Source organism: Suricata suricatta, chromosome 4 (assembly GCF_006229205.1).
Source record: "Suricata suricatta isolate VVHF042 chromosome 4, meerkat_22Aug2017_6uvM2_HiC, whole genome shotgun sequence".
Classification (NCBI taxonomy): domain Eukaryota; kingdom Metazoa; phylum Chordata; class Mammalia; order Carnivora; family Herpestidae; genus Suricata; species Suricata suricatta.
In genome coordinates, this window is record NC_043703.1 from 123,106,545 (window position 1) to 123,123,725 (window position 17,181).

Here is a 17,181-nt window from a genome sequence, read left to right on the forward strand (position 1 = left end):
TAGTGAGGCAAAGTTCTATTTCTTCTAGGCATATAAATTTTATTATCCCCCAGGGTAAGGACGGTTAAGAGAGTCACCTCAAAGTATAATTGCAATATTTTGCTTGCTTTACAGGCATATATATTCAATATTTTAAACTTTTTTTCTATATATTTTCTCCATTCCAACTGCCTTGGTTCAAGCAACTTTCATCCTAAATTATTGTCTCAGATAAACATTCTAAAGATCTCTGTACCTACGGAATGCAATACACTATATACTTTTCCATCAGAGTTCCATGTGGTCCAATTGACTGAAGTCTTCTTCTACAGACATACTTTTCCCCATGGGGAAAATGCAAATAACTTTTCATGAGCATATATTCCCTCAAATGTGATCCCAAAGTACCTGGATAATTATTGAATGTTTCCAAAGAATCATTTTTAGAGAGATACCATTATAAAATATATCCCCAATAGGATTTAAATCTAGAAAGTTGTGGGCAAGAAAAAATACATCACAAAGGTACAACCATGGGGTTAAGACACAATTTTGTTTTCATTTGTTCCTCACCTAGCCCATCTGTAGTGGAGGTCTTTAAGACTACCCTCGCATTTGTATATTCACTAGAAGGACCCACAGGATTCATCATATAGTGTTCTCATGACTAAGACTTATTGCTGGGATGTTGTAAGGATATGCAGCCATGTTATAAGGGGAATATATCTAAATGAAGTCTGGAGAAATCCATGTGCAGGATTCCTTATGCTCTCTTCCTCCCATAGTGGTCTCATGAAGCATGTTTTTCTTCCATAGTGACTGAATCCAACAACACGGGTGTGATGTTCTTACCCAGGGAAGCCCATTAGAGATTTGGTGCCCAAAGTATGTGCTGGAGGTGGTCACATAGGCACCTTCTGTCTAACATGTGCCAAAATCTCAGGCTCCCAGAAGGAAAGCAAATGTTCAGCATAAATCATATTGTTTGCAAGAAATATCTAGGAACAGTGAACCATTTTCACTAGTTACCTATTGCCAAAGGATCACCTTGCAAGCAGGTTTTATTAAGAGAGCAGCATCAATCTTGCAAAGTTAACCATTTTCCTGCACAACTTCAGACTCAGATATCTAGATAGAAGGTAAAGTGTGAGCCTGAATGCACCAGAAATAGTGATCTAATCCTAAGAGGAGAGGGATGGGTCAGGTTGTATACCATACTCAACAGAGAGAAAAAGAGATGGCAGATGGAATAAATAAGATAGATGAAAATGTTAGTGTACCCAGTTCCCCATGAATACAGGTACACAGAAATCCTGTACATCTGGCAAGAATATGTGATAATTCTGACAAGAAATACAAACCATCATATACCTGCAGATAAGACAGAGATGTCAACATGTGAAGAAATATTTAAGACCACAGTGTGGACCCGATTTCAGTGCTTATTTCCAACCCTCATTCTGAATATGCAGAAAGATCAGTCATATCTCATTGTGTCTGGAACCAAATGCTGTCAGCTATTTTGTTCCAGAGAATAAGACTTGTCTCAAAAACTGCAATGATAGAGTAAACCCACTTGTGGACTCAGATTGCATCTTGAGAGATGATGGGGGATGGGGTGCAGAGCACGGAAATGACTATTTACTAAACAAACTGGATGACTCAAAATTGAAGTCTGATATCAATGAATAAAATATCAATTTTGTTAAGAAAATATTAAAGGAGATATTAATTGACTGGTCTAAGTTGCAATACTATCTAGTGGGAAAGTTTAGGAAATTAATAAAAAGGATTTCATAAATTTTTAAATTTACATTTAACATAAATTGCAATACTGTTTTAGGAGTAGAATTCAGCAATTCATCACTTGTATACAACACCCAGTGCTGATCACTACAAGTGCTCTCTTTAGTACCCATCACCCATATAGACCATTTCTCCCTTCCAACAACCTATAGTTTGTTCTCCATTTTTAAGAGTCTCGAGTCTCGGGGCGCTTGGGTGGCTCAGTCAGTTAAGCATCCAGCTTAGGCTCAGTCATGATCTCACGGTTTGTGGGTTTGATCCCCACATCGGGCTCTGTGCTGACAGCTAGCTCAGAGCCTGGAGCCTGCTTCAGATTCTATGTCTCCCTCTCTCTCTGACCCTCTCCTGCTCATGCTGTCTCTCTGTCTCTCTCTCAAAAAAAAAAAAAAAACCCAAACATTAAGAGTCTCTGAGGGTTTGTTTTCCTCTCTCCTTTTCCTCCCTCACCATTCCCATATGTTCATCTGTTTGGTTTCTTAAATTTTACATATGAGTGAAATCATGATATTTGTCTTTCTCTGACTCATTTCAATTCACATAGTATATTCTAGCTCTACCCATGTTACTGCAAATGGCAAGATGTCATTCTTTTTTATAGCTGAGTAATATTCCATTACACACACACACACACACACACACGCACACACACACACCACATATTCTTTATCCATTTATCAATCAACAGGTATCTTGGCTTTTTCCATAATTGGGCTATTGTTGATAGTGTTGCTATAAATACTGGGGTTCATGTGCCCCTTCAAATCAGTATGTTTGTATCCTTTGAGTAAATACCTAGTAGTGCAATTGCTGGGTCATAGAGTAATGAACCTCCATACTCTTATCCAGAGTGGCTGCCCAGTTTGCACTCCCACCAACAGTATAAGAGGGTTTCCCTTTCTCCTCATCCTTGCCAACAACTGTTGTTTCTTGTTTTAATTTTAGCCACTCTGACAGGTGTGAGGTGGTATCTCATTGTGGTTTTGATTTGTATATCCCTGATGATGAGTGATGTTGAGCATCTGGATGTCTTCAATGGAAAAGTGTCTATTCATGTCTTCTGCCCATTTCTTAACTGGGTTATTTGGGATTTTTTTGGTGTTCAGTTTGGTAAATTAATAGCTTTTGGATACTAACCCTTTATCAGATGTCATTTGCAAATATCTTCTCCCATTTTTTGGGTACCTTTTAGTTTTGTTGATTATTTCCTTTGTTGTGTAGAAGCTTTTCATCTTGCTGAAACATTTCAAAAATTTTATGAAATAAAAAAATCTATACTACCTTTGCATATTTTGTTGTATGAGTCTATTTTCAAACTCACAGTACAAATAATTGAATATGATACTTTTAATACTATCTTTTTCTAGGAAGACATAAAATTAGGGTTTATGATAGTGACTTGAGTGGGAAATTTCCTTGTAGATTAGTTAATTAGGAAAAGCCTCACTCTCCAAGGACAGTTTTAAGACTTGAAAGTCAAAGAGGACCTCATAATTAAAAAATCTTCACTAAAGGGCCCCTGGGTGGCTCAGTTGATTAAGCATCAGGCTCTTGGTTTCAGTTCAGGCCACGATCTCTTGGTTTGTGAGTTTGAATCTTGCACCAGGCTCTGAACTGATAGTGTGAAGCCTGCTTGGGATTCTCTCTCTCTCCCTCTCTCTGCCCTCCTCCTCCTTCTCTTTCTCTCTCTCTCTCTCTCTCAAAATAAATAAACTTAAAAAAAAAGCAAAACAATGTTCTCCACTGAAAGTGTCATAAATCTAGAACAACTAGTGCAAAATCTCCAAGTATGGATTGCGCAAGAGAAAGGAACTCAAAGAAATTAATTTTGCAATAATCTGAGATGTAATGCTAGAAGTAAAGGGATTAGTTAAACATATGTAATTGGGCTGAAAGTGGGAAGAAGAAGGGAAAAAAGAAGCATCCAGGGTGCTTTCCAGATCTTTACTTCCCTTTCTGTTAATATAAGATGAGGTCCACATGAGTAAACCTATCTTTTTGGCTACTATATAAGGAATGTAACAACAAATATATAAAATTAGTAATGGTACTTTTAAAAAATGTTTACTTATTTTTGAGAGAGAGAAACAGAGAGAAATGGGGGGAAAGAGAGAAGGAGACACAAAATCTGAAGCAGGCTCCAGGCTCCAAACTGTCAGCATAGAGCTCGACATGGGACTTGATCTCACAGAGTGTGAGATCATGACCTGAGCTGAAGTTGGACACTTAATTAACTGAGCCACCCAGGGGCCCCCATAATAGTACTTTTGATAAATGAGAGATTAGCAAAGCAACAATATAATTCTGATATCTTATTTCTTGTTTTTATTACTCTAAAAATGCTTTTAAGCTTTCAGATGAAAACTGGAATAGAACACATAATGTTCTTTATACTCTCTTATATTTTCAAGTTTGTCAGGGCTAAGGCAGATAAAGCAGTAACTGCATTAGCCAGAATAAGCAGAAGTGTATAAATTTAAAGCAGATAAAACAAATGCCTTAGCCAGAATAAACAGAAGTGTATAAATTCTACTAAGGTCTGAATCATTGGCCACTTCATAATGTTTATGATAATAAAAGTGTAATGAACAAATACCTGGCTAAAATGTACTTCCTACTTCATTGCAAACATCCTGTTAATTGAGATGCAATACATAGCGTACATTGGTATGCAACAACATAAAAAATAGACTTTATCTTATTAAATTATGACATGTGGTTTTCATTTATTAGCCTTTAATCTTGGAGTATATAGGTTTATTTACTCTCAATCTCTTTTCATTCATTTTGTGTATGACTCAGATGATTTGCCAACTATTTTAAATAAGACTATGGAACCCACACCTGACTCTTTAATTCTACTGTCAATAAGAACTAAAACAAAAAGACTTTCCCAAGAAAAAGGTGTAATAACTAGAATGCTTACATTAAAATATTTTTAATATTTATTCATTTTTGAGAGACAGAGCATGAACAGGGGAGGGGCAGAGGGAGAAGACACAAGCTTCAGGCTCTGAACTGTCAACACAGAGCCTGATGTGAAGCTTGAACCCATGAACCACAAAATCATGACCTGAGCCAAAGTTGGATGCTTAACTGTCTGAGCCCCAAGAATGTCTGCTCTTTATCAATGAAAGCCAAAATACAAAAATCCAGACTTGAAACACTGCTATGAATAAAATGTTTTCAATAAAACACACACACACACACACACACACACACACACACACACACACACACTACATTTATTCTCTTTCCCAAATCAATTAAAGAATTTTTTCCCACATAAAGAGCTAATTACTTGTAGTGGAAACTCAATTCACATATATTCCGCCTATGGTTTATGAAATTTGCTTTACTGAGTGTTGCAAATATAGAAAAGAAAAGAGCATTCTATCTATAAGATAACCTGTGAACCAGAGGGAGAGGCTCAGGATTCTATTGATTAATCCTTTAAAGCACAGCCAGTGCTCACATGGGAAATTCTAGCCATTAACTTCCACACCTGGAGGACTTTGGGGAAGGTCCAATAATTACTGCAATTCCTTGAGGGAAATTCAGGTAGAACTCTTATCTGGAAGATGGTCTCTTCCCACTAAATATTTCTATCATTATAGTGCAGGATGAAAATGCTCCAGTTCTAGGCAAAAGGCATGTGTGAGCCAGGAGTTGAGGTGCAAATCCTACATGCAAAGGTGTTATATAAGTAGGAACCTGGGACATGTTAATACAGCTAAAGATGGAAAGGGGCGCCTGGGTGGCTCACTCGGTTGAACATCCAACTTTGACTCAGGTCATGATCTCACGGTTCGTGGGTTCCAGCCCTGCATCAGGCTCTGTGCTGACAGCTTAGAGCCTGGAGCCTGTCTTCAGATTCTGTCTCTCTCTCTATCTCTGTCCCTCTCCTGCTCACACTGTCTCTCTCAAAAAATAAATAAGAAACATTAAAAAAATTAAAGGTGGGAAGAAACCTACTAGGACATACAGGACACTCAAGAGAAAAAAGAAGTATCACAATTTTCTATTTTTCTACAAAACATTGACGATAGCCAGATGTTTTGCTAAACGGACTATACTGGTCGCTTGTCCAATATTGATTCTTTCCCTCTTCCTGCAAATCCCAAACCTGCAAATCTTCCTTCAAATCTCCCCCAAATAAAGAAAACAGCAACTAAAAATACACAAAGAAAGCAAAAAATAATGATGTTCACAGTTTATTATGCAGGTAGAGGCAAGCAAAATGAAGGGGGCAGCAATGAATGTGTCAGAACTCCAGGAAAGTTCTTTGAAATAGCTGAATCCATTGGCAGACATTCTCTTGCTCTGCCAAATTTCTGGCATGAAGACTACTGCTACAGACACTGTCAGTTTGTTAACCTGTGTTCCTTCAGAGCACTGGCTTGACAAAGAAACCATTTCAAACTTTTCTATTTTCCTATTGATTTGATAGCTACTCTGTGGCTGATGATCTCTTCGAATATGGAAGAGAAATTTACACTGGTGCCCCTGCTTTCAATTTTAAGTCATTCCAAACCCTCTTCAGGCCTCAACTCTTCTCTGAGCATCCTCTCTCTACAAACTTTAGAATCGAATTGTACAACCCAGAGACTGGCCAGAGACCAAGCATGGGCCAGGGATTGTGGGGGTGGGCAGGAGGGAGGAATGGTTGCACCTACCTGTGTTTCAGCACCTGTGCTTTTATGGTTTATATTTGATTTTGTCTAAGGCCTCATCCAATGAGCACAAAGCAATCATATCACCTGCATGGGTCAATCTGAAGATAGCCCAGCCCAGTCACTGATACAATGGGTGGAAACTAGTTGTACTAGTAAGAACAATATGCAATGTTTGTAAAATGTTTAAATATGCATCTTTTGGCCTCAGTAATTTTGAAAAATTTATCCAAATTTTAAAAAATATTTTTTACAAAAAAATTTTTTTTAATGTTTAGTCAGTTTTTGAGAGACAGAGAGAGACAGAGTATGAGTGTGGGAGGGACAGAGAGAGAGGGAGACATAGCATCCAAAGCAGACTCCAGGCTATGAGCTGTCAGCACAAAGCCTGACGTGGGGCTCAAACCCACAAACTGTAAGATCATGACCTGAGCCAAAGTCAGAGGCTCAGTCAACTGAGCCACCCAGGCACTCCCAAAAGTCTTTGATATGCCTACAGAGTTTTACAAGAGTAAATCTGTCCGAGAAACTGAAATATCTATTAAGAGGACAATACATAAGTTAAATAAATTAATATATTGAAATAAAATACTTGAAGGTTATGTTTATATATAAAGATATTAATATCTTGAAGAAATTATTATATGATATCAAGAGATAACATGATATGTTACTGCTATAATAGGTGATTTTAAGTAAATAGACATCTATAGGCAGCAATTTATATGTCACAAGTCATAGAAAAATTACTAACTAGTGGTATTATTTTTCCCTAGCTTTCATTAGTTTAATATATAGGAAAAAACATGAAGGTCACTTTTAAAAGAATTCTTAAAATGCCACTTCTCTGCGTTGTAGTGAAATTAGATTATTTTTTTACTGATGATGGACTATCTGACAAAACAACTTTTAAAGCAGGACATAAATAGAAAACTTAACATTTCTAAGCAAGTCTCTAAAGAGTGTAATTTTGATATGTTTTTTAGTTTTTTTTTTTTCTCCCATTTAAGATTTCTTGTAGGCTAGTCCAGAGTCCCTTGTCTGGAACTAGCTGACTACCAGGGGGCATGAGGTGTTTGTTGGACCAGTACAGGCCTCTTCTGGTTATTCCTGCAGTGAGGACTCTTCCTGGAACCTGCCTGGAATTATCTTGTATGATTCCTTAATAAGTAGTGCTTCTGCTTGCTTTTACTTTAATTCCTTTCTCTGTCCTTTTATTGTCTTCTAGTAGAGATAACAAACTAGGACAGCTCCCAAATAGCTACTTAATTCATGGGAACCTTGTTTACACTGTTTCCTTCATCATTGATTTATATTTCCTCAAGAGGATAGAACCGCCTGGGTGGCAAGGGGTCTGACTGATACTTCCTTTGGAAGATACACTCATGTAAAATACTTAGTTATTTCCCCCTGAAATGGTTTTTTCAAGTTTAATCACCCTGGGAGGCTCTTATCTTGAAACTAAATTATCTTATTTTGCTGAATTGTACTTTCAGTAGGAAATACAGCTGGTGTAAAAGCTTCAGTTTAAGCGGCAACCTTGCAGTTTTTCTCAACTTTCCCATTTGTAGACAAAGAGGAAATCTCTTTTCTATTGTTACTGTTATTATTCTATTGTTATTATTATCTATTGTTATTAGAGAATCAAAAATCACGGTATATTTGAGGAGGAAATTCAGGTTAAACTACATTAAAAATGCACACTATAATTAAAAACTTTGAATTCCAATTCTAAGACTCACTGAATGCATGATCTTAAATAAGTTACAGTATACAGCCTTCAGTTTCCACATACAAAATTAGAGATCCCTACCCCATGGCATTCCTGTGAAATTAAATAAACTACTGCAGGAAATAGGACTGAAAACAAATAGGCCCTATAAACATGTTTACTATTTTCCTAATATGTGTTAAATCATCAACTATATAATCATGTTGTTAGACCCTCTCCCTAGGTAATAATGAAATAAGCTAGTTTATACATATCTTTACAAATCCTTGAGAAGATGTTGGGATTGTTGTGTTAGACATTGCGTTTTATAGATGATGTATATAGAGTTATTGAATCTCTGAGATAAAATGAGAGAACTTAGAAGACTGTTGAGACACTGTTTTGACTATGGTAACAATTCCTCTGTGGGATAACTAATAGATTCACTTGTATTCCACTCTTTCATTCAACGTGCATTTATTAAGAACAGTTTGTTTTATATGTTGTGGAAGATATAAAGAAGTTTTACAGTTGGATATAAAAATTATACTTTAAGAGAACTTATCGTTTATTCAAAATGAAAATCAAAATTTTGTTAATATAAATATAATAAAATAAAGATATATCGATCACATAATAGGAGCCTACTTGTACGTCTATAGGTGTTTAGCCTGGAGGGATTTGACCTTGAAATTTTATTGTCTGGGAGGAAAAAATTTTCTTCTACCCTCTTAGAGTTTTGTTTAGGGGTCTGCAAATTAAATTGACAAATGGATAATAAAACAGGTTTAATGATATATTTAAGCAGAAGTTCACAAAGAAATATGACTCAAGGAGACAGAATATGAGGCTTATATGATCTTAATAGGGTACAGGAAGGGGTTTAGGGACACTGCTCGGAAAAAAAAAAAGTAGCTTCCTGGAAAAAAAGGAGAAAAGGCACTTATGAAAAAATCAAATGAGGTTCTGCAAGGATAAATGGGCCTTAAGAGACTAGATGGGACAGATGATCACTTTGTGATAATGTCTATTTGGACGTGAGGATGACTTCTTTTATCTGAGATTAGACTTGCTCCCTTAGAGTAGAGATGGCAAGTGAGTTCTTCAGGGAGATGCTGCTTTTAGGCAGATATGGAATTTGAGGAACTCAAATGGTTTCTACTCAAAAGTATTCTTTATCCCACTGTGATTTATTCTGGAGCACTTATTTACTCTATTTAAGAATACAGATTTAAATATTGAACTCAGAAGAGAAGGGACAGATTACAGACAGGTAATGCATAATGGTAGAATCAGTTTAATTTTACTGATCAGGGGATAAAGAAAGCGTGCTGTTAAAGAAAACCAGAGCTGGGCATTATTTAATATGGTTAAAAACAGATTTTATTCGGGAACTATTCAAATAGGGCAAATGACATCCCAGCATAGAACTGGGCTCAATTCCAAATACAACAAGGACAAATGGGATTTAACCAAGGAACAGAGCGGGGTCAATAGATATAAAATTATAGAAAAATAGGAGATGGGGAGGGCTGCGGTTAAACTGACTTGACAGGAGCTTCTGAAGGCAGGCCAAGGTGATCAGATACCAAGGGAAGGGAACGAGGGATTTCATCAGTTATCAGGGGAAATTAGATATCAAGGATGGGACAGTCTGGCTAAACTGACTTAACAGGATTCTTGCTAACAGTGAGTGATGCAAAGATATCATGGCCCAATTCAGTAAGGGGCTCAGAGAAGCCTGATTAGAGTTTGGTCCAAAAATGAATCTTTGTCATTATGAAAGTAGGGAGTGGTAATAAATGGTGGTAGTGACAGGTATAAATTGGAATAGGATAAACTCCCAGAATTTTTGTATAGAGAACCTACTCTGATTTTCCTTCCTTTCCCTTCGTTTCCTCTTAAAAATGTCTATGTTAAGCTTGAATCTCAACCAGTGGTCTAGATTTGCTACATTGCTATGCCTTCAGGCAGCAAATAATTTTAAATACAAAGAATTATTTGGGAGAAAGTTACCAAACTGGCAGGACTAACTACTCTGATGAGGTCAGAGCCTCAGTGGAGAACAATATTGATCATTAAGGGAAAGCTTTACTGCAGTTGCCCTTGAATGTACTGAACTGCTCAGTGAAAAGATTTTCTATTGAAAAGAGGTTGTCAGAATTGCTCAAAATTCCTCTTTCTTAATTAGGCCTTTGAATCTGAGCTATAATTTCAGACAAAAAAAGGGGGCAATGAAATTCTGTAGCCAGGGAGAGATGGTGAATGGAATAAAAGGATAAATTTAAAACCTCATGAAAACAGAAAATAACAGCAATTTGGGGAGCTCATTGACACCATTTTACTGTTTCTAATTGGTAGGCAATTAGTATGCAATTGTCCCATCTTTGTTGGTTTTCAGAAAGTTTTTCTTTTCCACATACTGGAAAATTATTGGCACATTTTCCCCCCAGACTCTTCTAGCCTTTTCTTGTAGGTCTTATTTTTTCCCTTTAATCATATATCCCTTAGGAAGTGTATATGTTTTCCCTAACAATGTTGCCAAACATAGAGTCCTTGTGTTTAAAGTTACAACTTCTTGCCATGTTGTTTGAAAACATAACTTGATTTTTATTTGTGGATACAGTAATAATTGCTAAAATTGTGTGATTTTAAGAGTAATGAAAAAAAAATTCTGCACCAAATTACCTTTCCAACGGATGCCTGAAATTCCTTAAGTAAAGATTAATTTATTGGCATTTAGTGGAAAATTTCCAGAAATGCAAATGTCTCTTTGTGAGTATTAAATAAAATCTGAACTTATGATGGTTTTTCTGTTTGTTATGTTAGAGAGAAAATTATTTAAGACTCTTGTTAAAAAAACAGTAAGACAGACTTTACCCAAAAAGGATGATCACAAAAAGTATATAAAGGGGCTATGACAATGGAGTTTTGTAGTAGGAGAGAGAGAGGGCTGAACTTTGAATACAAAAAAAGAAAAGTAGGAATTTATACTAAGGAGCAAGATGGGGGTCTGGATGGAAAATGATGAAGAGAAAACATCAGGGACCAAAGGAGATTCTGGCTAAACCAACCTGATAGCTTTTGTTGTTGAAGGGAAGCCAAGGTGATCAGATATCACTTAGGGGTTAACAGAAGATGAGGCATTCAATCAGAGATTGCAGATGACTAATCTGACTTACTAGAATTCTTGACAAAATTGGGTAACACAGAGACAAACATGGAAGTCCAAAAGTTGAGGACTGTCTGCAAAAGGGCTCAGAAGATTGTCAGTAGAATTTGAACAATGAGAGAATATTTTTCAGTTTTCATGTAAGTATATTCTCAATATTTTTTTTCTCCTACTATAATGCAGTTTTCTGGATATGACAAAATATGCACCCAAAGCAAAGGTAAAACACAGTTTTAATTCATCCAGAAAAAAGGCCTGAATCCAGATGTGCTCTATGTCACATAGAGCTCTGGGTCAATGATCACCTCAATCACTACAAAATTCTCACTGTGTAATAATGGAGGGGAAAAACATAAACTAAATGAATCTTCTCTATAACCATTTTCATGGTATGTGGTACAGATAGTTTGCTCTCCTTTCTCTGATCTGGAGAGTTGTTACCATTGGCCAGCTTGGATTTTCTCTGTCAACACAAACTTGATAATATTATCAGCTACATTATGTATCAATTCTAGTGTTCTTCAGTAGTTAATAACCAGAAATCCTATTTACTAATATCCCTGTTACATATACTCTATTTTTGGTGTCTTGTCAGTATCAGGACACTTACACCTCAACTCAGTGTCTTTATACTTGAACTCTGTGTCTAAGCAAAGTGAAATATTTGGCGGGAATAGTAAGGCATGGCAAACTGCCACTCTGACACTTGGCTGTCCTCAATGAAAGGTACTTTACGGTATAATCACTACTGCTTCAGATCGTTTCGTGCTGGGCAGGAAATACTTTGGAGGGTCCTGAGAAATCAGTCTCTCATCTTCTTTTCTCCTCTGGCTCCATATGTGTCCATCTCTTATCAAAACACTTTGCTCCTCCTTTTTCGTACCAAATGTGTTAGCTCTTTTATATGGAATCTTTTAAAAGGATGTGGAAGCAGTCTATACATAATCCAAGTTTCTGACTTTCTTTTTTTAAATCAAACTTCCAACATTCATGCGTGTATAAGAATGCCTTGAAAGGATCAGGGGCTGATAATTCAAACATGATAAAATGACAAGCACTATTACCATCATAAATTCCTAATCAGGAAGGAGTCTTCATTAATTACCATCCCACCAATCCTATTTATTAAAATTTTTCACTTCAAACATTCACCACTACTGGTATTGTCAGTAGTACTCAAGGTTCAACTTGTAAAAGGGATATATTTCAAACAAGCTTAAGAAAAAAATAATGAAAATGTATCAGTTCACTTAGTCCAGAGACAGAGTTGGCCTCTGAAACTAGAAATGCAAATTACTTGACTTTTCACTCTCTGTCCTTTCTTCTTTCTCCAAGATCCTATTAAGAGTTTTCCCTTTAGTTTCTTCTGCTTCTAGAAAGGGAGACTTGGCTACACAGAAACAAAGCTTTGAAAATAAACCAAAAATAAATAAAAGTAATCTTAAGAGGAATCCACAGATAAGGAGCTCACCCTTTGGCCAATCAGTCAAATGGAGTACAATGATTAGCCATTATTGTATCACATGCCTACTTCTATAGCCAGAGTGCTCTAAAGATAGCCTCAAAGAACTACACGGAAATTGGGTTGGTAAATTCCTCAAAGAGATATGTATTTTATTTTGAAAAGAGACAGAGTATGATGAGTAGAAAAGTGCAATAAAATAAAACAGATGTCCATACCATAGAGCTTTTCTCCATTTCCCCTGAGATACATACATTTAGATTCAGATTCTTGAAGAAAAGCAGCCACTTTCAGAAACGGTTACCTTACCTTTTGTTAACTGTAAAATAAACATATCTCCAGGGGTACAGGTGTCATATTTTGATAGTTTTGCCAAGAAAAAAATAAAAAGGAACAGTTTACTGGAACTATTTATGCTCCAAAATATTTTTCTTGCCATCCTGAGATTCTACCATCTGTAACTCCATTGTATACTATAAAGCCATTAAAAGCTTGTACAAAAAGCCCCATAGAATTGGGATTTTATAACTGGAAGAGACCTGCAAGACCATTAAGCCTACCTCCCAAGCCATTCAAGGAATACTACCTTTTTAATGGCCAGGCATGAACCTGACCTCTAGAGAGTGAGTCCCTTGTACCCTACGAGAACCTGTTCTGGTGTTGGGCATCTCTGATTATTGGAGAACAACTGGAGAAGAGATACACATGTAAATGTGATAAAGTATTTTTTCCACAATATTGGGATGAAGACTACTATCCTATGATATCTTCTAATTCATACTGGATCATATAAATCTTGAGAGCCCTTCACATATACCTAAAGTCAGCTGCATGTTCCCTATGCATCACTTCTCCTTCGAGATAAGTTTGCTAATTTCTTTAGCCTTTCCTCACTTATAAAGTCCAACTCATTCCTGTTAAAAAATAATTTGTTTGTTTCAAAAATTTCTCAGACTTATGAAAGAAAAAATAACACACTCTTTTATGTCTTTTCCTCTGGTTTAGACAACCAAGGCTTAATTTCACTTAATCATCACAAGAACCCTCATAGTTAGATATGATTTTCTCCATTTTGCTAATGAAGAGACTGAGGCTTTTCGAGTATAAGTGTATTTCCCAGAAGTTAAAAGTCAAATGCAATTACTTTTGATTGTGAAGCTTATGTTCTTCCCACCTGGAATGGCAGCCTGTCACAGGAATGGTTTTTGGTACTAATTCTATCAGTTGGGATGGCACCAATTTGTTCTACATTTCCAATGATTCTGATACAAGATACAAATCACATGAACCTTGATGTTATGCAAATTGAAAGAGTTCACTCATGAAAGACTATGTACTGTATGATTCTACCCATATGAAATAGAGAAAAAAAAGCAAATCTATAATGGTAGGTGCCTAGGGCTAGGGGATGGATATGGGAATGGGAATAAATTGCAAATAGGTACAAGGAATTTTCAGGAAAGTATTGAGAATGTTTTAAAAATGGATTGTGGTGATATCTGCATAATTTTATAAGTTTACTATAATTTACTGAATTGTATATTTAAAAGGGGGAAATTCTGTGTTATATAAAGTGCCTCAATGAAGCTACTAACCAAAAGACTACAACAAAAGACACTTGCAAATAAAAATGAGAAAGGAGTAAAGCAAGCTGTAGTATTTATACATTGTACCTTGATAATGCTATTTTTTGTGGACTCTGAGATGTTATAAATTATGTCACACCATCATTTTATATATACTAAGAAAATGTTCTGCCAATTAAACTATAACATTGGTTCTTGTAATTTTATATGTTTATTTTAAAAGCACTTTTAAATAAATTTAGATGTAATTTGTATCCTATATTACAATATGTACAACTCTGAGGAAGTTCTCAGGTGTACTGATAGTGACAGATGAATCATCACTGCCGTTTGACTTTAAGACCCCACATACTGAAAGGTACATGCCAATTTCCAAAAGGAGAAAACACGAAAAATATGCGTATTTGAGACTCTATGATAAATAGTAAAATGAGAAGAAAACCAAAGGCTCAGAGTAGCCAGCAACTGAGACATAAGTTTGAGTCACTTAGGTTAGGACATGGGAGGATGATATTCTACAGAGGAGAAATCTGGTGAAGAAACAGGGTCTCAGATGGAATCAGCTAAAGACAGGCAGGGGATGACCACTGGCAGACCATATATCAATATCACAACAAAAACTCATTGAGGCTGAACCTACTCTTCAGATAACCTGTGCATCAGCATTTAAGCATGTACCACATGTCCTCTCCACAAAGAAGCCATCTCCACTGGGGAGACCTCCCTATTCTCATGTGTTTATATACTCAGACTCTGTAGGTTAATGAAGTGTTATATGCTATGTGTCAAGAATTTCTGAGCTCCATCGTAACTAGTGTGCTCCTTTTACGGGCAATGGTGTGGAGTACTCATAAGCTCATTCACTGCTAAAACAGAATGTACAGTCTGTTACTCAGAGAGCTGGAAGAGAAAAAAGGGCCCCATATCTGTACTCAGGTAGAAGTAGAAAGCCCCTTCCAGTTATCGCTGTTTAAAGTGATTTAAAGGAAAAAACTATATAACTGGGTTTAACTGTGAACACTGCTAGCTTTAAACATTGTCTTGAGTGTAATGTAATGAAAAGAGCATGACTTTTGAAAGCAAACAAATCAAAGCCTATATATTACCTTTGATGTTTATTAGCTACTTAACCTTGTACAAGTTATCCCAACTACCAGAGCTTCAGTTTCCACTTTTTAAACTAGGGACAACTGGGACACCTGGGTGGCTCAGTTGGTTAAGCACCGGACTTCAGCTCAGGTCATGATCTCACAGTTCATGAGTTCTAGCCCTGTGTTGGGCTCTGTGCTGACAGCTCAGAGCCTGCAGCCTGCTTCACATTCTGTGCCTACCTCTTACTGCCCCTCACCTGCTCATGTTCTATCTCTTTCTGTTTCTCAAAAGTAAGTAAACATTAGAAAAATAAAAATAATTAAAAAATAAACCAGAGACAATAATAACTGTCTTCCTAGCATTTACGTAAGAGTTAAATGAGACTGTTTATAGTATATAATAAAGGACCTTTAATATAGTAAAAAAAATCAATAAAAGTCTAGCATCATTATGATTGCCACCATCATCACCACTCTCATAATCATAACTATTTTATCATCATGATAATGATTAACTTATTACTCAGAGGTTCAATTTGGAAAGCTAAAGCTAGCATTTTTTTTTAAAGCTTGCTTCTCTCATTGCAGGCTCATATAAAGGAGGAAGGCATATTTTGGCATGTGAACTATCCTTAGATGGGCAAGTGACTGTTATATCAATTCAAATACAATTGCTAAAAATACACAAAAGCCTAGCCATATGCCAAAGTGCCTTTATTTAATGAATAGTATGGGTATAACATACTATCTTCAGAGAGTATGAAATGTTTAGCTCATTCTGACTGGTCTTTTTATGTTAAGCATACTTCATTATGACCTCACTGTAAACTAACACTTAACAACTATACTCTAAACTATAGACATGAGGCATACAACAGCTGAAATCCAACGTGATCAAGTTTCACTTCCAGTTGTCTCTTAGCTGGCTATAAATTTATATACTGTCTGATATTTTATGCAATCCATCACTGAATCTAGATTTGGTCCCTTGTTGCAAATTTCTTGTTTTCAAGATTATAGCACCATCTCTCAGTCTTTGGCGTTTCTTCCTGGCTCTGCAAATATGGACTTAGTAATGAGATTTCCCCTAAAGAACTGGTTCCAATGTATGCCATCCAGGAGCTACAGTCATTGAAGCTTTACTTGTTAAAAAGTAACACCTTACACTACCAAATTACAATATTATTACAATAGTAAAAATTTACTATTGTGTAAATATTCAGAGAGGGATACGCATCTCTCATATACCCAGCAATATAGAGACTAAATGGAAGTATAGGATAGAATTTGAGCTGAGATTTATCTCTCCATGAGATTTTAGAAATTGCCAGAAATTGTTGAATTTAGTATGGGGTAAAAGATGAGGAAGTTTGATATGGGTGTACTCTAGATAGAATAAAACAGTTTCCAAAGTCAGTAATTGATAGCAAAAACAGCCCACTCATTATTTCCATTGTAGAATACAAAATAATTTCTGTCTTGTTGTTTCAAGAAAATACTAAACATATCTACATGTAATTATTTCATATTAATTATTTTAGTCACATAATTTAAGTTGCTTCTAGCCTAATAACACTCTTAATTACGGGCATTAGTTAAATTTTTCATTTTTAACAAATGAGGTGGGAATACAAATAACAAGTCATACTAAAAATCAAGTGTACCATAATGACTTAATTTGATTTGATATGTGTTTAAATTTCC